This window comes from Bos mutus, chromosome 19 (genome assembly GCF_027580195.1).
Source record: "Bos mutus isolate GX-2022 chromosome 19, NWIPB_WYAK_1.1, whole genome shotgun sequence".
Classification (NCBI taxonomy): Eukaryota; Metazoa; Chordata; class Mammalia; order Artiodactyla; family Bovidae; genus Bos; species Bos mutus.
The window spans coordinates 4,697,220-4,709,575 of NC_091635.1; the positions used below are offsets into that span (position 1 = coordinate 4,697,220).

General features: G+C 53.7%; 1 long non-coding RNA gene across 1 annotated transcript; it reads right to left on the minus strand.

The window, feature by feature from the left end:
* Nucleotides 1-278: 278 nt before the first annotated feature.
* Nucleotides 279-11,486, minus strand: LOC138983967 (uncharacterized). The gene is made up of 3 exons (XR_011461328.1): nt 11,268-11,486; nt 3,381-3,488; nt 279-2,375 (listed from the first exon to the last, which is right to left on the minus strand). It is a non-coding gene; the product is annotated as an uncharacterized lncRNA (long non-coding RNA).
* Nucleotides 11,487-12,356: the final 870 nt, after the last annotated feature.

Genomic DNA, 12,356 nt, shown 5'->3' on the forward strand with positions numbered 1-12,356 from the left:
GAAAAGGCATGATTTAGGTTAATTGACAGCAGATGGGTTCGGCTGCAAACTGCAGAGGCGCATTTGCTGAACATGATTTACAGCAACGAGGCAAAACTTTCTCCTTTTTATATCTTTCTTCGAGCTCCACGGCCAAAACAGCTCAGCAGAAATGAGAGGAGAAAAAAAAGTAATTAGTGTTTAATTTTTTAACAATTTTTAACTCCCTTTTTAATTGCTTTACATAAACCTGTCCTAGAATTTTACAGCCTTCAAATCTCTGTCTAAGTCTGGTCCTTGTTTCTGGTTTTAATTACCAGGAGGCTTGTCTGGCACATTAAATTAGAAGAAAAAAAAAGAAAGAAAGAAACACACACACACACGCACAATTTCAGAAATATTTTGCTGTTGGACTCCCAGCTGAACATCTAATATTTCAGCGTGCGAACGGGAAAGCTTGGCCCAGGAGGGTTTTGGAAGAAGGCAAGTTGTCCAAGGGCTGCTACAGCAGTATTGCGTCACCTCCTAAACTGTCTTCCCTGTGATTAGGATGGAGAGACCAGTTGCAGACAGCATCGGAGAGTCCACAGTGGCCCCGGGCACCTCAGCCTTGTGCCGATACATAACTGGCTTCCCAGAGAAGCTGGGCGTGTGCAGATAGATGTCTTAGGCTTTGGGCGGAACTTGGGTTCTTATTTCTAAGCCCTGCCATCAGATCTGCTCATTTTCCAGCCAGCAATCCATCTTGAGCAAGGAACACGGCCTGGAGAAGACAAAGGAGATGGTCCCCAGCACGGGATGAGCAGTCATTCCAGAGAACAGGGAAGCCGGCAGGAATCAGTCTCAGGAGAATTTCCTGGGCTGCTGTGTCCCATCCTGAAGGGAAACGCATAGATCTGGACTGTGCACCTGGCTTCGGATGGAAAGACTCCGGCTGTGGGAGGGCCAGGAGGCTGCCCCGGGGTCTGGACTCTCAATGACCAGCAGAACACTCTGCGGACTCCAATCTTATCTCGTGTCCCCCAGCCTCCATGCGGTGGTTTACATTGAATCCAAGGAACTTTGGATAAAATTTAAAATTCCCTTCCTCAGTCACATAGCCGCCTTTCAACTACTCCACGACCTCCTGTGGATAACGGCTCGTTAATATCCTGGGCAGTGTAAATACAGGGTATTTCCATCTCTGCAGTTCTGCTGGACAGGGGTGTCCCGGACTCCTGCTATTCAAAGTGTGGGCGGCGTGGGTGTCCCCCCTGGGAGGCAGCTGGAGACATGAGACTTCTGGCTTCCCCAAGACTTGGATTGGAAACTGCGCCATAACGAGACCACAGGGGTTTTGAACACACATTCAAGGTCACATCCCAGAAGCAGCGTGGCTGACTGGGCCCGGGATGGAGACAGGGTCTGTGGATTTCCTTCCAGGTGTGATCGGAGTGTGCAGGTGTGGGGTGAGGGGAGGCGTTGGCCTAGAACGTCCTCAGGACCCAACCCCGCAGGGCCGAGGCTCCCTGGCTCGTGTTCATTAGCGCGGAGGCCACAGACCCCCTTGGCAGACCCTGCCCAAGCCTGCCCTGGGCTCCTGCAGGACTCCTGCTGGGAGGCGGAGGGCCGCCTGGCGCCGCTGGGCGGGCAGCGCTGTGCATGGAGCCCCGCCAAGGCTGGCTCCCCCACACACGGTCATTACCTCCCGAAAACCCAGGAGTTATTACAATTAAAACACGTTGCGGGGGGGGGGGGGGGCGGGAGTAGGGGCTGGGGGAGGTCCCTTTAGGAAGGAACACTGGGATTAAAAGAAATTAGAGCGGTTGCCATGGCGACGCAGCCCGCCGGGCCTACCCTGTGATTATTTCAATGGGAACGCGATGCCGGGAGAGACGGCTGGGGCAGGGGTGCCGGGGAGCCCTACCCAGCTGCGCGGGCCGGCTCTACGCTTCCCCTCAGAATGCGATGCCCCAGCCCCCGGAAATTATCCCCAGGCTGACTTCTGCGGCCTTTCCTGTTCTCTGGAACCGCCGCTTATCGCCTGGACCACCGTTCTCCAGGAAGTCCACGCCCGGGGCCTCAATCTGATTTCTTTCGAAACCAGGAAACTCCCAAGAGTTGCCCCCGGCTCTCAGGGCCCTGTGGGTGGCGGAATGACCTGGCCTGGGTCCCTATCAGCTCAAAGCCGGCGATTAGGAGTGCCGTGGAAAACCCGCCCCCCTTGCTCTCGAACCTGAAACCGGAAGCACAGGTGAGCAGCGGAGGCATTGGAGCGACGAGGCGGGTGGGAGTGTCCTGGATGGGGGCCCGCGGTAACTAGGGAGACGGAGATACGTGCCTGGGCCACCTCCAGGTCCCCGCGGAGGATCGTGGGCCTGACAGAAGGGGAGCCTCGTCTGGCAGAGCCACAGGGCCTGGAGAAGAGAAAACAGTAATTAGCTCTCCGCTGGTCTCCTGGGGGAGGCCCACAGGAAGGAGAGGCTGCATGGACACCTCTGAGGGAGAGAAGAGGAAGGCTGGGCTGGGGAGATGGGGAGACGGGGTGATGGGGAGGTGGGGAGATGCGGTGATGGGGAGATGGGGTGATGGGTGGTGGGGAGATGGGGAGATGGGAAGATGGGGAGATGGAGAGACGGGGTGATGGGGAGGTGGGGTGATGGGGTGGTGGGGAGATGGGGTGATGGGGAGACGGGGTGATGGGAGGTGGGATGATGGGGTGGTGGGGAGACGGGGTGATGGGGAGGTGGGGAGACGGGGTGATGGGGAGGTGGGGTGATGGGGTGATGGGGAGATGGGGAGACGGGGTGATGGGGAGACGGGGTGATGGGGTGGTGGGGAGATGGGGTGATGGGGTGGCGGGAAGACCGGGTGGTGGGGAGGTGGGATGATGGGGTGGTGGGGAGATGGGGTGATGGGGTGGTGGGGAGATGGGGAGATGGGATGATGGGGAGATGGGGAGACGGGGTGATGGGGAGGTGGGGTGATGGGAAGATGGGGAGATGGGATGATGGGGAGACGGGGTGATGGGGTGGTGGGGAGATGGGGAGATGGGATGATGGGGTGATGGGGAGATGGGGAGATGGGGTGGTGGGGTGATGGGGACAGAGTCAGCAAATCCTCATCCTCTCTGGCCTCCTTCCTGTGATGCTCTCCAGGTGGACTCGGGCCACAGGGAAACGGCTAACAACACTAGTCCAGGCAGAGGGGCTTCGGGCGCAGGGAGGTGGTACCCTTCCATCTTGAAGGGTGACCTGCTCCAGGTCGGTGCTCGTCCTCCTCAGGCACTTAGGCCGGAGACTCTCAAGCTGCCGAAGCAACAGGCAGGAGACCCCCTCTCAGAGCACAGTCCTCCCCGGCCCCTCCTTCCCTCGCGAAGGAGACCCTGACCATCACTCCCATCCTCACGTTTGTATCCATACCATCCATGACGCTCCTGCATAAAACGCACGGCACAGCGTTGACCTCAGCCAGAGACTTGGGGCGTGAACTTGGCAATTCCATCAGCATCTCCAGCTCACTCTCCTTCTCTGCAAAAACAATATCTAATTGACGGTGTCTTCATGAGGATTTGCAATAATGGACTCCGAATGCCTGGCTCTGTCACAATCAGCCTTCCCAATTTGCCCCACTCTTGGGGGATCTGTGGAGGGGCTTCCCAAGTGGCTTAGCGGAAAAGAATCCGAGAGTTCGATCCCTGGGTCAGGAAGATCCCCTGGAGAAGGAAATGGCAACCCACTCCAGTATTCTTGCCTGGAGAATCCCATGGACAGAGGAGCCTGGTGGGCTACAGTCCATGGGGTCGCAAAGAGCCGGACACAACTGAGCGACTGAGCAGCAACAACAGGGGCCTCTGGGGACACAGAATTTTCCATTTTAAAATCAAGACAGTCCCCAGCAAACTGGAGGACTATTCACCCTTCCATGCACAAGGCGTGTGTCTTAGGGGCCCTGGTACTATTTGTATGTTGGGTCTTCGCTCGGTTTAAAATTCTTTATACACTGTTTATATGAACACAAAAGTATGTATATGCACATCCACAAATGTATATGTACATATATGCATATGCATTTTCCAAGGAGATGCATTAGGAGGTAATTATTATATTTCGAAAGGAATGTTCACCTGGCAAAATGATAAAAGGCAGCATTCCTCTCTCTGCAGGGTTGGGGCCGGGAAGAGGACTCTAGATGGAAAATTCAGAGAGACTAAACTGGTGGATTAGAAAGCGATGAGCAGTCCGCTTACTTGCTGAGAGGCTTCTATCTCTGGGAGAACCCCTGGCACTTCTGGAAGATTCTTTTGCAGCCAGCATCGCTGCCCTCTTGCTAGGGCGAAGCTGGGCACAGCTGTACCGGGCTCCTTGTGCACTGACAGCCGCCAGCCCTTCGTCTGGGAAAGTGCTGTCAGGATCCCGGGGAGATGGGTGTTCAAAAGGCTCCCGGGAGCCCTCTCCAGCGGGTGGGAGTTCTTAGCTGGCGCTAGTGTTTCATCTCGAGAGCGCTCTGTTTATTTTTCTGCCCTCCCCTCAGTTCAGGGAGTTCAGAGGATGCCCAGGTTTTAGCAACTCCACAAGGACACCAGGTGGGGAGTTCCCACGCAAATCGAAAGCGCCCATATCAGGCCATACTGCCCGCGGGTTTTTTTTTTTTTTTTTTTTTTTTGCCACTTAGCTCTTGGAACAATGGGGAAGAGGGGGAAGAAGGGAAACGGTGGGTGAGGGAAGAGGACACAGGGGTCCCGATCCCCTCCCTGCCCACGCCCACCTTGACAACCCAGAGGCCCGGCTCACTAGTACCGGCAGCTCAGCCCTGTGAGGGGTTTGCAGAAGGGGCGGGGGTTCCTGCAGGGCAGGCCATGCTGCAGTCCTGGCTGCCGGCCACTCCCGGGGCCACCAAAACCAGCACCCGGCCCAGCGCTCCAGCGGCAGGGGCCAACTGGGCCACTCGGGCAGCACCGAGGACCCCTCATCCCCGCCTCCTCTCTGTCCGCCTGGTGCGCTCAGGGGCCCCCGAAGCCCTGTGGCCACAACTGTGCTCCTGAGCTGCACTCACGTCCGGCCAAGATGCGGAGGAAAAGGGGCCCAGCTGAAAACACATCCTGTCCCCTTCAAGGTGAGGCCAAAGCCAGGGCCGGGACTGCCAGCAGGGAGGACGTCAGGAGGTGCTGGAAAGGGAGAACTCGCCTTTCCCCCTGATGGAGCGACCAGAGTCCTGATTTAATGGAAAGAAGGGCGATCACCTCTGAGGTCCCCAGAGCCCCGTTCTCCCCATGATTCTAGCCCCCCAGCCCCGTGGACTAAGGCTGGTACACGGGGGAGCAGCAAATCGTCCACCTGCCCTGTAACACCCAGCAGTGGTGCCAAGGGCTCGGCAATGATGCTGGGTTCTATTAGTTCTGACTGGTATCTGGTGAGAGGCACATCGTGCCCCCATCTCTGAGACTAAGGCTCAGTCTTGTTTGGAAAAGAGAATTGAGCTGAAGGATCCACGACCCCTCCCCATACAGCACCATCTCCACCCTACCTCTGTTTCAAGATTTCCTTGATGTGGACCATTTTTAAAGTCTTTATTGAATTTGCCACAGTATTGTTTCTGTTTTTGACTTTTTTGGCCTCGAGACACAAGGGATTATCAGCTCCCAGACCAGGGATCAAACCTGCGTCTCCTGCACTGGAAGCTGGAGTCTTAACCACCGGACACCAGGGAAGTCCCCGTCCTACATACTGCCATCCTGATCATCAAACCGCTTTGAACTCTCCCTTTCCTCCCTCTCCTTCTCATCTCTGAGCTCTTACAGGATAAGAGGCGACTTCTCTGTGTGTCTTAGGATCCCATGCACACCAAACTGCTTAGTCGCTCAATTATGTCCGACTCTTTGTGACTTCATGGACTGTAGCCTGCCAGGCTCCTCTGTCCTTGAGATTTCTGAGGCAGAAATACTGGAGTGGGTTGCCACTTCTTCCAAGGGATCTTCCTGATCCAGGGATTGAACCCGTGTCTCCTGTGTCTCCTGCATTGGCAGGCGGATTCGTCACCGGCTGAGCCAACAAGGAAGCCCCAGTCCCATGTACAACAACGAGCACTAAATAAATGTTTGTGTAGGGCTTCCCTTGTAGCTCAGGTGGTGAAGAATCTGCTTGCAACGCAGACCTGGGTTCAATCCCTGGGTTGGGAAGATCCCCTGGAGGAGGAAATGGCAACCCGCTCCAGTATTCTTGCCTGGAGAATCCCATGGACAGAGAAGCCTGGCCGGCTACGGTCCATGGAGTCGCAAGAGTCGGACATGACTTAGCAACTAAACTACCACCACAAAACGTTTGCAAACCTCAACAGATTCTTTTCAGCTTTCCCACTGTGTCTGTCCCAGGGCAGACACAGTGTATACGGTACCCAGGCCAACGCCCCCAGGAATCCAGGCAGGGTATCCTGCCCTCTTCCTGCCCCTCACCTCTCCTTTTCCACCAATTTTCCCAAAGGAGGCCCTCCTTATACCAATGAACAATGAAAAAAATGCAAAGGAGCGCCAGAGGAAGAAAAATAGTAAAGAGAAAAAAAAAACCTGGGAGAAAAGAAAGAATGCTTGTGATTACATATATGCTAGGAGCATGCATATCTCAGCCCCCGACAGGAACCAAACAGGAAATCTAGAATCATTACCAAATGCACTTCCCCTGCTTGCCTGGCCCTGGGCCCCCGGGGTCAAGGATGCTCAGGCCTGGAAGCCACTGGAGGGAGGGGTTTTGATGGATTGATTGGCATTTCCCTTCTCTTCCTTCCTCGCTGCTTGAAAGGGCTTCTGGGTGGATGGCTGGCTGGCAGGATGGGACTGAAGCCTCCTCTGGCCCTCAGGAGCAAGGGGGCTCTGGGCTTTTCCACGAAAGCCTCCCAGGGTGTTGCAGGGGAAGGTAGCTGCCGGCTGGCCTCCCTCGCCCCACTCTGCCTGCAGAGAGCCCTGTGACAGCCGTAGCTTTGGGAGTAAAACCGCCCGCTCTGAAGAAAGCAGATCAGAAATTTTGGCATCAAAATCTGCTCCAAGGAAGCAAGTTGTAACCCTTGCAGTAAAATGCAGGTCGTGCAGTAAATGCAGGGGCCCTCCCCGGTGGCTCAGTGGTAAAGAATCCGCCTGTCAATGAAGGAGACACGGGTTCGATCCCTGATCCAGGAGGATCCCACATTTTGCAGAATAACTAAGCCCGGGCACCACAACCCTTAGAGCCTGTGCTCGAGAGCCCACGAGTCGCAGTGACTGAGTCTATGCACTGTAGCCACTGAAGTCCAAGCACCCTAGGGCCCATGCTTCGAAACAAGAGGTCATTGCAACAAGACGCCCATGCACCGCAATGAAGAGAAGACCCCCCACCACAAGCAGAGAAAGCACAGCAACAAAGACCCAGTGCAACCAAAAATAAATAAAGACATTAAAAAAAAAAAAAAGCAGAGAAAGGGAGCTACAGGGACCATGAGTTGAAGTTCATCCTCCATGGGCTAGTCCTTCTGCTCAGATCACAGCCAGGACTGTGTCCCAGCTCTGTGCTAGCTGCCTCATCAATCCATCGAAGGTCATTCAACTCTTCCTTGTCAAGGACGGGAGAGTAAACAGTTTCGGCTCTGTAGGCCTCAGGGTCTCTGCTGCAAACGCTGAACTCCGCCGTGACAGTGTAAAAGCCGATGCAGACGATCCACAGATGAAGGCGCAGGGCTGTTTTCCAATAAAACTTTATTTATAAAGACAGGCAGCTGGCCAGATGTGGCACACCCATGGGCTACAGCTTACCAGCTTCTTGGCACAGATCACGAGGACCACAGAGTGACATGACTGTTGAGGAGTATGACCTTTGAAGTCAGGCAGACCTGGTTCATATGTCTGCCCAAGACTTACCGTATTAGCTGAGCTACCTTGGGCCAGTCACTGAACTCAATCAAACTTGATATCCCCATCTGTAAAATAGGATACCGGGACTTCCCTAGGGGTCCAGTAGTTGACACTTTGCCTTCCAATACAGGAGACTGCAGATTTGATCCCTGATCTGCTGCTGCTGCTAAGTAGCTTCAGTCGTGTCTGACTCTGTGCGACCCATAGACGGCAGCCCACCAGGCTTCCCTGTCCCTTGGATTCTCCAGGCAAGAACACTGGAGTGGGTTGCCATTTCCTTCTCCAATGCATGAAAGTGAAAAGTGAAAGTGAAGTCGCTCAGTCGTGTCCGACTCTGAGCGATCCCATAAACTGCAGCCTACCTGGCTCTTCCGTCCATGGGATTTTCCAGGCAAGAGAACTGGAGTGGGGTGCCATTGCCTTCTCCATCGATCCCTGGTTGGGGAGCTAAAATTTCACATGCCTTGGGGTCAATAAAACCAAAACATTAAAAAAAAAGAAACAGAAGCAACACTGTCACGAATTCAATAAAGACTTTGAAAATAGTCCACATTAAAAAAATTCTTTTAAAAAATTAAGTAAATAAAGTAGGATATCAATGCCTGCCTCGTTGGTACTGTGATGATGACATGAACAGCAAAAATCACCCGATGCTCACCGCTGGCTGTCAGTCATTCTCATTATGATGGAAAGGGGATGGCTGGGTTCGAAGTCTTTCACGGTTGGAAAAACCTCTGCACACGTGGGTGTCATCACAGCATCCTTCTGTGCAAAAGTTCATTTCCTGAAATTTAATATTCCATGGCGTCCCTTCGTGACGTGAAACCAGCGGCTGCACATTAGAATCATCTAAGGAGCCTTTACATGTCACTGCCCATGCTGCTGCCCAGCCAACTAAACCAGAATCTCTGGGCGTGAGACTCCGCACCCAGGCATCAGTTTATGTTAAAGCTCCCCAGACGACTCCAGAGTGAAGCCCATGCTGAGCCCCACCAGACTACTCAGAAGCAAAGATCCCGGGTGAGCCTGCTCGTCCTTTCTGCCCAGATGTGGTCCACGCACGGCCAGAATCAGCATCACCTGGGAGCCCGTAAGAAATGCAGATGCTTAGGCCCCCACCCCCAGACCTGCTGGATCAGACTCGGCATTTTGGCAGAATCTCCAGGGGATTCTGGCGTGCATCCAAGTTTGAGGAAAACCAATCCCTTCCATGGGGGCCCCAACAAACCTGGCTCATTGTCAGAATCTCTCGAAAAGCTCAAAACATTCCTAGACCTCATCGGCAACTCACTGAGTCTGCATCACCATGGGTGGCCCAGGGTTTGGTGCTTTCCCCCAATATTTTACTTGAAAGTCTTCCACATACCCACCTAGACACTGTGATTGTCAGGGTTCCACTATGTTTCATCACATATCTATGCATTTATCCATCCATCAACCCATCTTATCTTTTAAACACATGTCAAGGTAAAATGGGCTTCCCTGGTGGTTCACTGGTAAAGAACCCGCCTGCCAATACAGGACACCTGTGCTCAATCCTTGGGTCAGGAAGATCCCTGGAGGAGGAAGTGACTACCTGCTCCAGTATTCTTGCCTGGGAGAATCCCATAGACATAGGAGCCTGGTGGGCTACAGTCCATGGGGTTGCAAAGAGTCGGACACGAGTGAAGCGACTGAACAACAAGGTAAAATGCAGGCCTCAGGCCCCTTCAGCCTTAAATATTTCAGAATGCACATTATATCACTAATTCCAAACAAGGTTTCCTTAATAAGGCTATTCATCTAGGGACAGTCTTTTTCTCTGTTCAGAAAGACTTGGTAAATAGCATTTTTATCCCTTCAAATGTTAAAAAAAAGGGGATGTTTCAGCCTCTTTGGGTGCCATCACTTGCAGTATTAGAGATAATTTCTGTTGTTTGACCTAAGCGCATGGACTGTAGCCCGCCAGGCTCCTCTGTCCATGGGATTCCCTGGTGCTTTCCCCACCAGGCAAAATCCTCCCTCTTTGCAGCAGGCAAGAACACTAGAGTGGGTTGCCATTCCCTTCTCCAGGAGATCTCCCCAACCCAGGAATTGAGCCTGGGTCTCCGGCACTGCAGGCAGATTCTTTTCCGTCTGAGCCACCGGGGAAGCCATAATTCCGCATGGCCCTGTGAATTCCGTCTCCTCTTCCCCTTGTTAGAACAGCAGAAGGCAGCCACTCTCTATTATCTCTACTGGATCTCTTGTATGTAACCATGTCATTCACTGGACAGACCTGTGTCTCCAAAACCTCACCGGTGCTTCCCCCCAGGCGAAACCCCACCTCTTTTCTGCAGTGAGTTTGTGCATAGTGGCAGCGGGCTTCTCCTGCGCTTTGCAGTTCCTAGCAGAGAAGCTGTGGGAGAGGCTCAGAGATAAGACGCTACCTCGTGTCACTTCCAGGTTTGGGAGAGCCGTGGACCGGAGAGCAGCGATCTCACGCACCTCTGGGTTTCCTTCCATCTCGGCTTTGTTTTCTTTGACTGTTACTTGCAGAATACAAAACTCCAAACTCTGTTGTTCAGGGCTGATAGGAACCCCCCAAACTCATCAGAGATACGTTTCTGCCAGTTTAATCCGAAAGGGAGGCTGGCCCTGGGACACAAAGCAGGGCTGGTCATTCTGGTCAAACTCAAGAGATTTTAGGCAAGAGGCTCTGCCATTCCCCTTGTTGGCTCAGCGGGTAAAGAATCTGCCTGCAATGCAGGAGGCACAGGAGATGCGGGTTCGATCCCTGAGTTGGGAAGATCCCCTAGAGGAGGGCATGGCAACCCACTCCAGTGTCCTTGCCTGGAGAATCCCCATGGACAGAGGAGCCTGTCGGGCTGCTGTCCATGGGGTCACAAAGAGTCAGACTCGACTGAGCAACTGAGCACATAACAACATAACATCTGCCGTTCCACAAGTGCCCTGGTTCTTTCGAATCTTTCAGAATCCTGGAGGTGGGGCTGCAGTTAGAACCAGTTCAGCCTGCAGCCTCCCGCTCCTCCCCAGGCACTCAGATAAGTCATCAAAACCCTCAGGATAAATTAATAGGAGGGACTGCCCCTAAATCATCATGATTTCCAAATGCTCTTTTCAACAATCTACAAAAAGGCTGTCCCCGAGTCAGAACACATGCCCCTCCCCAAGTCTTACAGATGAAGATCACTGGGGCTGGAAAGAGGCCACAGCAGCTCAGCAGTTTCACCTACAAACCTAGAAAGGCTGGGCTCTGGGACCCCCACCCTGGCCTGCTTCTCCTCCAGACCACCCACTTTCTGTTTGCAACCCTTTCTCCAACCTTGAAACCTGACACCTTCCTCTGGAGGAGCCACCCATGTTTAAACAAATAAATACCCCAAAGTAGCCACCTCCCTGGTGGGATTCAAATAAACGTCCCAGGAAGAAGTTTGGGGGAGGGGGAAGGTACCTGGGCCTTCTGAGCAGCTCGCCTGCCAGGAAGCATCCTTGTGCCATGGTTTTCTCTGCAAACTTTGGGTCAGTGCTTAGGTCCAACTCTAGCAATGAGACCCTCCCAAATTGGGGAGGGACTCCTTGGGCTGAAGGGGGCTCTGTCAGTCACCTCCTGGGGAACGTGGTGGTTGCTGAAACTGGGGAGGAGCACCAGGGATGGTGGGAGGGCTGCTCAGTCAAAGAGGAAGCACCCCCACCACCACCGCCAAAGCTGTTCAGAGACTCCCTGGAGCTCTGGGTACTCAGTCATAAGCCCCAAAATCTCTCTGCCATTTGGGAGGGGCAGGGATCAGCTCTCCATGACTCAGAAACACTTAAATAGAACCCAGAGACCCGCCAGCAGTGAGGAGGGGAGGGGTGCGGAGACCCAGCAGAGACCCACAAGTCAGAAATCTCCCTGCTCTGACTCAGGGGAGGAAACCACTGAGCGTCCTTGGTTTCACGGAATGCGGACGGCCGGGAACGGGAATAAAGGCTTGGCGCTGTCACGGGTCGGCTGGTCCGCGGAGTCGGTAATGAAAAGGATTTTCAAGCGTATCCGAGAAATCAGAGGGATGAGGACAACTGCCCGATTGCGGCTTTAAGAGAAACTCCAGGAGTGGAAGCCCCAGCCCCCCAAAGGAGGGAGGGTGGGCGGAGAGGTTGCCCTCCCACCTCAGGAGCTGGCCCAGTGGGTTCGGGGACTGGGGACCCCGGTGGACAAGATTGTGCTGGAAAGCTGGCCGGCACCACAAGAGCATAAGGAAGAGAGGGGGATGAGGGCAACCACGTTAAAAAATAAACACAAACCCCAAAATAAACACTGTTAATGGAAGTGACTAATCAAGGGTGTGCTGAACTTGGTGGTTCTTGATAAGATACAGGGGGAAATGCACTTGGAAAAAATAACAGATTTCTTTTTCTCCTTTGATAAATAAAGCGATGCAGAGCCGGGAGGTGAGGGTTCACGTTTGTTTCAACCTGGCAGAACGTCTCTCAGTCGTGTCCGACTCTTTGCGACCGCATGGACTGTATAGTCCCCGTGGACTGAATTCTCCAGGCCAGA